The following is a 12,331-nucleotide window of genomic DNA, read 5'->3' as shown; positions in this document are numbered from 1 at the left end:
CTCAAGACAGCTTTGACTATGGCGTCGGTGTTGATTTTGCCCACAGGTTCAGGGCCATATATAGTATATTGTGAGCATCTCGTATTAGACTTGGTGCGGTGTTGATGCAGAATAGCAAGGTTATTGTAGATGCTTCGCGACAGTTGAAGGTTCACGAGAAGAATTATCCAATTCATGATTTGGAGCTACAATCCATTGTTCACGCACTGAAGATTTGGAGGCATTATTTATATGGCATGTCATGTGGGTGTTCATGGATCACAAGAGTCTACAATATTTGTTCAAGCAGAAGGAGCTAAATTTGAGGCAGAGAATATGGTTAGAGCTATTGAAAGACTATGATATCACCATCTTGTATCATCCGGGGAAGGATAATATAGTGGCTGATGCTTTGAGTAGGAAGTCAGCCAGTATGGGCTGCCTTGCATAGATTCCGGTCGGTGATAGACTGTTTGCTTTGGATGTTCCGGCTTTAGCCAATCAGTTCGTGAGGTTGGATGTTTTTTAGCCTAGCCGTGATTTAGGTTCATAGTAGACGGTGTCGATCGCCAGTTGGGTGGTTTGAGCTGGGGGAGACTCGGTTGTTGGGTACGGATCTAGTACAGGATTCCTTGGACAAAGTTAAGATCATTCAGGATAGGCTTCGTACAGCTCAGTCCAGGCAAAAGCGTTATGCCGACTGCAAGGTTCGTGATGTGGCATTCATGGTCGGAGATCGAGTGTTGCTTCGGGTGTCGCCCATGAAGGGCGTGATGAGATTTGGGAAGAAGGGCAAGCTAAGCCCCAGGTTTATCTGTCCTTTTTAGATTCTTGATCGAGTGGGAGAGGTGGCTTACAGACATACGTTGCCGCCGAGTTTATCAGTTGTGCTTCTAGTGTTTCATGTGTCCATGCTTCGGAAGTATCACGGCGATCCATCCCACGTGTTAGACTTCAGCACTGTTTAGGTGGACAAGGACTTGACCTACAAAGATGAGTTGATAGCTATTCTGGACTGGTAGGTTCATCAGTTAAGATCGAAGAATTTCCCTTCAATTTGTGTGCAGTGGAGAGGTCAGCTTGTTGAGGTAGCGACCTGGGAGTCCGAGTCCGATATGCGGATCCGATATCCCCATCTTTTCTTCAACTCAGGTACTTTTCTATGTCTCATTTTAGAAGTCAAATCGGTGTTCTGAGGCCTTAAAACTTCCTTTTGTCCCACCTCGATTTGTTGCACAGTTCGGGCGCGTTTCCGGAAAGCTTTCATGTGAAATTTAAGAGAAATATTGAATTTAACCTTTAAAATTTATTAAAGTTGACTTTGGTCAACCTTTTTGGTAAATGGATCCGGACCCATAATTTGACGATCCCGTAGGGTCGGTAGCAAAATATGGAACTTGGGCATATGCCCGGAATCGAATTCCGAGGTCCCTAGCCCGATAAAAAAAATTAAAGAAAATTGTTTGCTAGAAAATATAAAGACTTGTGGAAATGAAATGGTGCATGTTCTTGATGGTATCAGGCCCGTATTTTGGTTTCGGAGCCCGGTACAGGTTTAAATTAATAATTAAGTCGAACCTATAAAATTTGGTAAGAATCGGAGTTGATTTGATATAAATCGGACCCTAGGTTGAGAAAATAGAAAATTTGAACTATCTTATGAATTTCATTAATTTGAGGTTAAATTCGCAGTTGTTGATGCTATTTTGATGATTTAATCGCACGAGCAAGTCTGTATGATGTTTTTGGACTTGCGTGCATGTTTGGTTTTGAGCCCCGAGGGCACGGGTGAGTTTTGGATAGGCCACGGGGTGATTTGGACATAGGAAACTCAGTTGTGTATCTAGTATTTTTGCACAGGACTCTGATCTCGCAATTGCGAGATCAGGCTTCGCAATTACAAAGTGAACAGGACTGGTAAATGAGACAATTATGCCGCAAATGCGAACCAGTCCTGGGCAGGCCAGCCTCGCAAATGCGAACTCTGGGCCGGAATTTGCGAAGGCCTTTCTATCGCAAATGCGAATGTATCAGTATTTCAAAGGATTCGCAATTGCAATAACTGCGTCCTGTTAAGTGGGATTTCAGAAGGGATTTTCATCATTTTGCAATTTTCTCAAACCCTAAACATCTCTAGGCGATTTTTCAAGGACCCAAACTTCTCCAAATCATAGGTAAGTGATTTCTAACTCACCTTCTTCAATCTAATTCATCCTTTTACATGATTTCACTTCAAAATCTAGGGTTTTTCATGGAAAATTGGGTGTTCTTGGGTAGAAATTAGCATTTTCAAATTTTGGGGATTTGGACCTCAATTTGAGGTCGGATTTCAAAACCAATTGCATATTTGGGTTCGTGGGATGAATGGGTAGTCAGATTTTGGTTCGAACTTTGAGTTTTGACCAAGCGGGCCCGGGGACAATTTTTGACTTTTTGGGGAAAACAGTGGGAAATCTATATTCATGCATTAGAATTGGTTTATTTAGCATTTATTGATGTTATTAAGTAAATTATGACTAGATACAATCAGATTGGAAGTGGAACCGAGAGGTAAAGCGGTAATTGAGGCATAATCTTATTCGTGGAATTGAGGTAAGTGTTTGGTCTAACCTTAGCATGAGGGAATAGGAGTTGTGGTCTTATTTGCTACATGTTAGTGTTGTGTACGATGTATAGGTGTTGGTGACGAGTATCTATACATTGGTGTCAAGCATGCTCGTGAGTCTTATACCATGATTGTTGTGACTCTATTATGTACCGTTCATGCTTAAATTGATGATTATCACTGTTGAACAAGACTTATGGTAATTTCTTGGTAATTGACCATTGTTGAGTATTGGCTCAAGTTGAGATTTATTTTGTAAAGTAACTATTGAAACGATATTGGTTATAGTTGATTCCTTTACCGGGATATTATTGTATCTATTGTTGATTCCCTTACCGGGTTGTATTGTTTCTATTGATTGGGTGAGGAAGAGTGTAAAGCATGAAGGGTGATGCCGTGCAAGATATTGTGAGTGACTGATTAATGCATGAAGGGTGATGACGTGTCGATGTTGTGAGTGTTAATGCACGAAGGGTGATGTCGTGCCATGATTTGAGAGCTAATGCACGAAGGCTGATGTCATGCCGATATTGCGAGAGTTAATGCACGAAGGGTGATTGATCATGCCCAACTTTGCCTTCTAAAAGACAAAGTGGCCGTTGCAAATATAATCCGGTTTTAAGTCCGAAGTCGAATCTTCAGGGAATTAACCTATCTATTATAACTCTTAGCAATGCTATTATCAACTCAAACAATTTCCAGATGCAAGATTTTTATCAATAAATATTGGGTTTTTGTTTAACTACTTCAAATGATATTAAAAATAACAATATGCTAAATCAAAGATAATTCAATAGTAAAAGGGTCTAGGGCATTGATTTCCCCAATTGCTCGTTTAAGTCTTAACTCTTTTTCTATAATCTCGCCGTAATACTCTATGAGGATTATGAACTATGGGTTATCGTAATTATCTCTCGATCAACTACGATAATTTACTAGAGCATTCTCTTGAACTACTCTAGCTGATAATTTGTGCAGCTCTGGATTATGCCACCAAAGTTTCATTATCTCTAACCCCACTTTTAAGTTCAAGTAATGAATCTATTCAATTACCCAAAAGTAGTGTTGTTCAACAGCAGTCTAACCTAGTATTCTTTCTCAAGCAAAACAAGGCAATTAGACACGATTAATCAAGGGCCCGTTCAATTAATCACCATACAAAACGTAGTTGAACAATCATATAATAAATCCGGCTCGATTATAACAAAGTTGAGTCAAAATCTCATCCAACAATTGGTTCCATCAACCCTAGATCAAATGTTTAGCTACTCATAACAAAGCAAGAGAAAACTACTAAATTGTTCATAATGTGAAATTGCAATAATAAAGAGAAGATAGAAAAACTCTAATGTTTGGTTGATCTTCTCACACTTGTTCTTGCCTCCAAAGTAGTCTAAAAACAAGCTTAATACTTTCTTGGGCGAGCTTCTAGAGTTTATAAGGGTTTGGAATAAGTTTTTCCCGAGTTACACTTTGGTCCCCAAATTTTCTGGCAACTGCACAGTTCACCGCGGAAGACTGCGGCGCGACCACGGTGAGAGCTAAACATTCTGCCTCGCGTTTGTGGCCTACCGTGGTCCAACTGCGGTCCACCGTGGTCGCGGTGGATTCAAACCCAGTCTACTTTTTTCTTCTTTCCGCTCGGGTGCTTCTTGATTGGACGTTTTCTTCAAATTATTGACTCCAAAACACTCCATAGTTCTTCCTAACTTGGATTAGTCACTGCGAAGCAAAAGAACACCAATTAGAGCATTTTGTTATCATTTAGCCTATAAAAACAACAATAAAGCATGGTATAATTAGGGTGTAAATATCGTCTATGTAGCCTATTATCAACACCGCACTCTAAAATCATTGCTAGTCCTCGAGCAATCCACCACATTCTATCAAAGTTCCTTCCTTAAGCTTTCCCTTTAACGAACCACACCAAGAACAATTCACCAAAGTTGCACCTAATAGTGAACAACTTTTGCCTCAAAAGTTGAATCTCACGTGTCGTGCAATATTCGTACTTACCCAAACTACTCTATACAGAGGTCAAGACTTACCTTTCCTTCGTGAATCACATGCCCTCACATCACACAAGAGAGTAGTTCCACAAATAGTAATGTTAAGAACAATTAGGAACTCAGATAGACAAAATTTGCTCACTCTCGAAAAGAATATTCACATGCCACAGAGATGCACCATAGGCTTGCTCGTAGTGTACTACTCTACTAATCGAGCCTATTCAGTCTAAGATCAATTAGGACTTCACTTAGCTGTAATGTAGGCTAAGGGACGGGTACGATATATTTGGGTATAGTGACTAACCTCCCTAAGAACTTTTAATACAATCACATTATCCTTCAAGATCACATTTATGCCAACCAGATGTTCCACCATATTTTTATTTAAAACATCTCATTCCTTTAGGTGATTTTGTATCAAGCCATCACTTATCAACTACTACATTTATTCATTATCTCTTTTTTTCTTTTCTTTTAAGTGGTGCTTCTTCTTTTACTTTTCCAAAAACTACACCTTTCCTTTATTTCATTGGTTCCGCTCAAAAACCAAACCACCACCCCATACTTTAACTTTTGCATATTTCCAAGCCATTCAAGTGCTCATGAGAGGTAAAAGGGGTTCAAACAGATGGATATTCAAACAATTGGGTAAGGTTCTCAATGTGGTTACCAAAGAAACATGCTTATAGGCTCAACGGGGTTAACTACATTGTATTACAATTAGGTGGGTTTACTTTATATATCTGGCTTAACAAAGAAATACCTATATGTGACGACCCAAGGGGTCATCACCGTAATTCTTACTTGTTCCGTGCTCCCGAGGCCTTGAAAACCTCGCTTTTAGTCGCCTCGATTTGCATGCGCAGTTCGGGCGCGTAGCCGGAAAGTGTTTATGTTAGAATATGTGGATTTTGTGAAAACTTTGATAAATTTTGGTATTAATATGCATAATGTTGACTTCGGTCAATATTTTGGGTAAACGGACCCGGACCTGTGATTCGGCGTTCCTGGAGGGTCCGTAGGAAAATATGGGACTTGGGCGTGTGCCCGGAATCAAATTCCGAGGTCCGAAGCCTGAGAAATGAATTTTTGAAAGAAATTATTTTCTGAAATTTGATATGAAAATTTGAAATGAAAAGGAGTTAGAAAATATAGGTATCAGGATCGTATTTTGGTTCCGACGCCCTGTACAAGTCTTAAATATGTGTTAAGCACTATCTGTAAAGTTTGGCTAAAAACGGACGTCATATGACGTGTTTCGGACTTAAAATGGAGAATTTGAGTTATGAAAGTTGAAGAAAGAAAATCATGTGTTTGAGGCTTGATTGTATGTATATGATGTTATTTTGGCGATTTGATTGCACGAGTAAGTCCGTAAGATGTTATTAAGGTTGTGTGCATGTTTGGTTTGGAGCCCCGAGGGCTCGGGTGAGTTTTGAATGGGGCCCGGGAGGTCTTGGACTTAAGAAAATGCAGGTTCAGGTGTTGCAGACACCAGCGCGGCCGCGGTCATTTCCGCGCTGTCCGCGCTGGAGCCGCGCGGCCGCGATGCATTTTGTGCGGTCCGCGTGGCTGAGTCTGAAGGCTAGGGTTTCAGGTTAACCAGCGCGGCCGCGCACCAAAACAGTGCGGTCCGCGCTGGAAGGGTTCAGAGAAGCCCCAATTTTTCTCCCACTCGGCGCGGCCGCAACACATTTTTGTGCGGTCCGCGCCAGGTCCTCAGAAAGGTATACAAGTTCGGAAAATCTCAGTCATTTTTCACTTTTCAAAAACCCAAAACCTAAGAGGCGATTTTCCAAACAACTTTTCTTCTCCAAAACGATTGGTAAGTGATTTCTAACTTAATTTCTTTATTCCTTAACATCTTTTAACATAATTTCAACTTCAAATCAAAGATTTTCATGGGGAAAATTGGGTGTTTTGGGTAGAACCTAGGTTTTCTACAAATTGAGAAGTTGGACCTCAATTTGCGGTCCGATTTAAAAACAAATCATATATTTGGATTCATGGGGGAATGAGTAACCGGGTTTTGGTCCGAACCTCGAGTTTCGACCACGTGGGTCTGGGGTATTTTTGACCTTTTTGGGAAAAACCTTGAAAAATCTATTTTCATGCATTGGGGATGATTCATTTAGTAATTATTAATGTGATTAAGTAACTTATGACTAGATTCGAGCGGATTGGTGGTGGAATCAAGAGGTAAAGCTATACTAGAAGTGTGAGTTGAGTTTGGAGCATTCGAGGTAAGTGTTTATTCTAACTTTGGCTTGAGGGAATAGGATTAGGATGATATTTGCTACTTGCTAATGTGGAGTTCGGTGTATAGGCATGGTAACGGTTATCTATGCACCGGAGTCTAGCATGACTGTGAGTCTTGATTACTTTTAATTCGAATAATGTGATACAAGCTCCTTGTTTATTTGAAAGTTTCATATAATGTGAACGGTTGAGGAAGAATGATTTAAAAGGAGAATGTGTTGTGAATACTCCCTTGCCGGGATGTGTAGACTGATATATATATTCTCCCTTGTCGGGATATTTTGGGTTGTTAGCTGTACCCTTGCCGGGTTAAAGGTATTGAGTTGTTATTCTCCCCTGAAGGGGTCTACTATATGAAGTCAGATATTATGAACTATATTATGGGATCGTGTGGCACGCCGTCCACTTATATATGATATTATGGGATCGTGTGGCACGCCGTCCACTTATATATGATATTATGGGATCGTGTGGCACGCCGTCCACTTATATATGATATTATGGGATCGTGTGGCACGCCGTCCACTTATATATGATATTATGGGATCGTGTGGCACGCCGTCCACTTATATATATACTATGAGATCGTGTGTCATGTCGTCCACTTATATATGATATTATGGGATCGTGTGGCACGCCGTCCACTATGTATATATATCATGGAAATCGGAGTTTCTTCTATTTATTTCCGATATTTCATTTTTATCTGTTACTCCCCGATAGCATGTCCCCTCCCAGTTTTACTTTGTATTATCTTGTTATTGTTTTCTTGCACTTGTTGTATATATATCTGTACAGGTTAAATGTGGTAGGTACTGTCTAGCCTCGTCACTACTTCGCCGGGGTTAGGCTAGGCACTTACCAGCACATGGGGTCGGTTGTGCTGATGCTACACTCTATGAATTTTTGTGCACAGATCAGGGAGCAGCTTACGGACCGCAGCAGTAGGACTTCTGGGAGCTATCTTCAGTCCAGGGACTCTCGAGGTAGCCTAGCTGGCGTTCGCAGGCCGAAGTCCCTTTTCCATGTTTTTCGTTTGTTTATCTTGTATCAGACAAACATGATGTATTTTCCTTTCAGACATTGATTGTAGTATTCTGTAGTAGTCCGTGAGCTAGTGACACCAGACTCTGGGTAGCATTTTGGTTCAAACTTCCGCACTTTTGGTTCTCAGTTGCTTTAGATTTAAAGTATTCCGCTTAAATTTTGTCTCGTTTATTATATTGTTTGGAAGAAAGCAGGAAAAACGTTTTATATATTTGGCTTGCTTAGCTCCAATAGTAGGCGTCATCACGACACCCGATGGTGGGAAATCCGGGTCGTGACAAGTTGGTATTAGAGCACTAGGTTACTTAGGTCTCACAACTCACGGACAAGCTCAGTAGAATCTGAGGGATCGGTACGAAGACGTCTGTATTTATCCCGCAGAGGCTACTGAGTTAGGAAAACATCACCTTGTTCATTCTTGTCGTGCGATTCTGTTTCTCAAGTACTGATTGTATTTCCACTCTGTTCTTTCGCAGATGGCAAGGACACGTGCTTCCTCTTCTACCGCGCAATAGCCTGAGCCCCCAGTAGCAGCCCCTATTAGGGGAAGAGGGCGAGGCCGTGCCAGAGGCCGAGGCCGGGGCAGAGCTCAGCCCCGAGCAGCATTTCCAGCGACGGAGCCTCAGGTCGATTTATAGGAGGAGGTTCCGGCCCCAGCTGTTCCAATGGGCCCAGCTCAGGTCCCAGAGGGTTTCATAGCAACTCCAGTGCTTTAGGACGCTTTGGTCCGACTGGTAGGCTTTATGGAGGGCATTTCTAGAGCGGGTTTGCTTCCCGTAGCTCCAGCCACATCTTAGGCTGGGGGAGGAGTTCAAACTCCCGATACTCGTACTCTAGAGCCGGTAGCTCCTCAGGCTCAGGTTCCAGCAGTTTAGCCAGCCATGGCAGTTCAGCCAGCTGTGGCAGCCCAGCCAGGTATTGCGGCTCAGTCCAGCGATGGTGCGGCTATGTCCGCGGATGCTTTGTGGAGGCTTAATCGTTTCACCAAGCTCTTCACAACCACATATAGTGGCACCCCCTCAGAGGATGATCAAGATTTCATATTCAGCTGTCATGAGGTTCTACGGACTATGGGCATTGTAGAGACCAATAGGGTCGACTTCGCCACTTTTCGCCTGGCAGGATCCGCCAAGACTTAGTTGAGGGATTTCTGTTTTGCCAGGCCAGCAGGGTCGCCATCATTGACCTAGGATCAGTTTTCAGAGTTATTTCTGGGGAAGTTTCTTCCAGTTACTCAGCGAGATGCTCTTCGCAGGCAGTTTGAGCGTCTCCAGCAGGGTCCTATGACGGTCACCCAGTATGAGACCCGGTTCATTGATCTTGCTCGTCATGCCATTGTGATACTCCCCACCGATAGAGAGAGGGTACGGAGGTTTATTGATGGGTTGGCCCAGCCGATCCGTGTTCAGATGGCCATGAGTGCTGGTAGTGAGATTTCATTTCAGGAGGCGGTAGATGGTGCCCGCCGGATAGAGATGGCACTTGCTCAGGGAGGTGGTCATGGGTCTGATAAGAGGCCCCGTCATTCGGGTAGATTCAGTGGTACCTCATTTGGAGGTAGGGATTCTTATGGTAGAGGCCATCTTTCGAGGCCCTTTTAGTCAGCTCTCCAGGCTTCTCATGGTACACCAGGTGGTCGTGGTTCTCAGCCGCAGTATTCTGACCAGCAGCTATTCAGTTCACCATCACCACCTATCAGTGCACCACCACTTCGTTATTCTCAGTAGCCGAGGGCTTGTTATACTTGCGGCGATGTGAGTCACATTGCCAGATATTGCCCTCAAGCTTCCAGCAGCTCACAACAGCAGGGTCCTCGCCCGATGATCCAGGCACTAGTTGCCCCACAGCCTGCCCAGCCAGCTAGAGGCGGGGGTAGAGGACATAGAGGTGGAGGTAGTGGTCTTAGAGGTGGAGCTCAGACCGCTAGAGGTAGGGGTCAGCCAGCAGCACATCGTCCCAGGGATATGATTCAAGGAGGTGGGGCCCAGCCCCGTTGTTATGCCTGCCAGCTAGGCCAGAGGCTGAGTCATCAGATGTTGTGATTACAGGTACTATTCTGGTCTGTGATAGGGATGCTTCTGTGCTATTTGATCCCGGATCTACGTATTCATATGTGTCGTCCTATTTTGCACCCTATTTGGTTATGCCTAGTGAGGCCTTGAGTATTCCTATATATGTGTCTATGCCAGTGGGGAATTCTATAGTGGTGGACCGGGTTCATCATTCATATGTTGTGGTATTCAGGGGTCTTGAGACCCGTGTTGACTTGCTACTCTTAGATATGGTGGATTTTGACGTCATATTAGGGATGGATTGGTTGTCCCCGTATCATGCGATCTTGGATTGTCATGCCAAGACCGTGACCTTAGCCTTACCGGGTTTACCCCGCTTAGAGTGGAGAGGGACTTCTAGTCATTGTACCCGTAGTGTTATCTCGTTTGTGAAAGCTCGGCGTATGGTCGAGAAGGGATGTTTAGCCTACTTGGCGTATGTTCGTGATTCTAACGCGGAGGCCCCTTCTATTGATTCTGTGCCCGTTGTTCGGGAGTTTCCTGAGGTTTTCCCTTCAGACTTGCCGGGTATGCCGCCCGACAGGGATATTGAATTTTGTATTGATTTGGCCCCGGGCACTCAGCCCATTTCTATCTCGCCATATCGTATGGCCCCGCCAGAGTTGAAAGAGTAAAGGAACAGCTGCAAGATTTGCTTGAGAAAGGTTTCATTAGACCCAGTGTTTCGCCTTGGGGTGCGCCGGTGTTGTTTGTTAAGAAAAATGATGGTTCGATGAGAATGTGCATCGATTACCGGCAATTGAACAAGGTTACAATTAAGAATAAGTATCCACTACCGAGGATTGATGATTTATTCAACCAGCTTCAGGGTGCGAGGGTGTTCTCGAAGATAGATTTGAGATCTGGTTATGATCAACTGAGGATTAGGGCATCTGATGTCCCTAAGACAGCATTTCGTACTCGGTATGGGCATTATGAGTTTTTGGTCATGTCATTTGGGTTGACCAATGCCCCAGCAGCATTTATGGAATTGATGAACCGAGTGTTCAAGCCCTATCTGGATTGGTTCGTGATTGTTTTCATTGACGATATTCTGATATACTCCCGCAGTCAGGAGGAGCATGAGCAGCACCTCAGAGTGGTTCTTCAGACCCTAAAGGGTAGTCAGTTGTATGCTAAGTTCTCAAAGTGCGAGTTTTGGTTGAGTTCGGTCGCATTCCTGGGTCATGTCGTATCAGCAACAGGTATTCAAGTAGACCCGAAGAAGATAGAGGCAGTCAAGAACTGGCCTCGACCAGCTTCAGCTGCGGAGATTCGGAGTTTCCTGGGGTTAGCAGGTTACTATCGTCGGTTCGTGGAGGGGTTTTCATCCATTGCAGCCCCTATGACCAGATTGACCCAGAAGGGTGCCCAGTTCAGGTGGTCGGACGAGTGTGAGGCGAGCTTTCAGAAGCTCAAGACGGCTCTGACTACGGCACCGGTATTGGTTTTGCCCACAGGTTCAGGGCCATATACGGTCTATTGTGATGCGTCTCGTATTGGGCTTGGTGCAGTGTTGATGCAGGAAGGCAAAGTTATTGCCTATGCTTCAAGGTAGTTGAAGATCCACGAGAAGAATTATCCGGTTCATGATCTCGAGTTGGTAGCCATTGTTCATGCCTTGAAGATCTGGAGGCATTACTTATATGGCGTGACGTGTGAGGTTTACACTGATCACAAGAGTCTTCAGTATCTGTTCAAGCAGAAAGAGTTGAATTTGAGGCAGAGGAGGTGGTTAGAGTTTCTAAAGGATTATGATGTTACTATCTTATACTACCCGGGGAAGGCCAATGTGGTGGCCGATGCATTGAGCAGGAAGTCCGCCAGCATAGGTAGTCTTGCTTATATTCCAGTCAGCCAGAGATCGCTTGCTTTGGATGTTCAGGCCTTGGCCAATCGTCTTGCGAGGTTGGATATTTCTGAGCCTAGCAGAGTGTTAGCTTACACGGTTGCTCGTTCCTCACTATTAGAGCGTATCCGTGAGCGGCAGTTTGAGGATCCCCATTTGTGTGTCTTGAGTGACACGGTGCAGCGTGGAGGTGCCAAGAAAGTAACCTTAGATGATGATGGTGTATTGAGATTGCAGGGGCGAGTTTGTGTGCCCAATGTTGATGGGATTTGAGAGTTGATCTTAGCGGAGGCCCACAGTTCTTGGTATTCTATTCACCCGGGCGCCGTGAAGATGTATCAGGATCTGAGGCAGCACTATTGGTGGTGTAAGATGAAGAAAGACATCGTTGTGTATGTGGCTCGGTGTTTGAATTGTCAGCAGGTTAAGTACGAGCATCAAAGACCCGGTGGTCTATTTCAGAGGATTGCACTTCCCGAGTGGAAGTGGGAGAGGATTACGATAGATTTCATTACTGGACTTCCGATGACTC

The sequence above is a fragment of the Nicotiana tabacum genome, chromosome 22 (genome assembly GCF_000715075.1).
Source record: "Nicotiana tabacum cultivar K326 chromosome 22, ASM71507v2, whole genome shotgun sequence".
Lineage (NCBI taxonomy): Eukaryota > Viridiplantae > Streptophyta > Magnoliopsida > Solanales > Solanaceae > Nicotiana > Nicotiana tabacum.
This window is presented reverse-complemented; position numbering follows the sequence as displayed.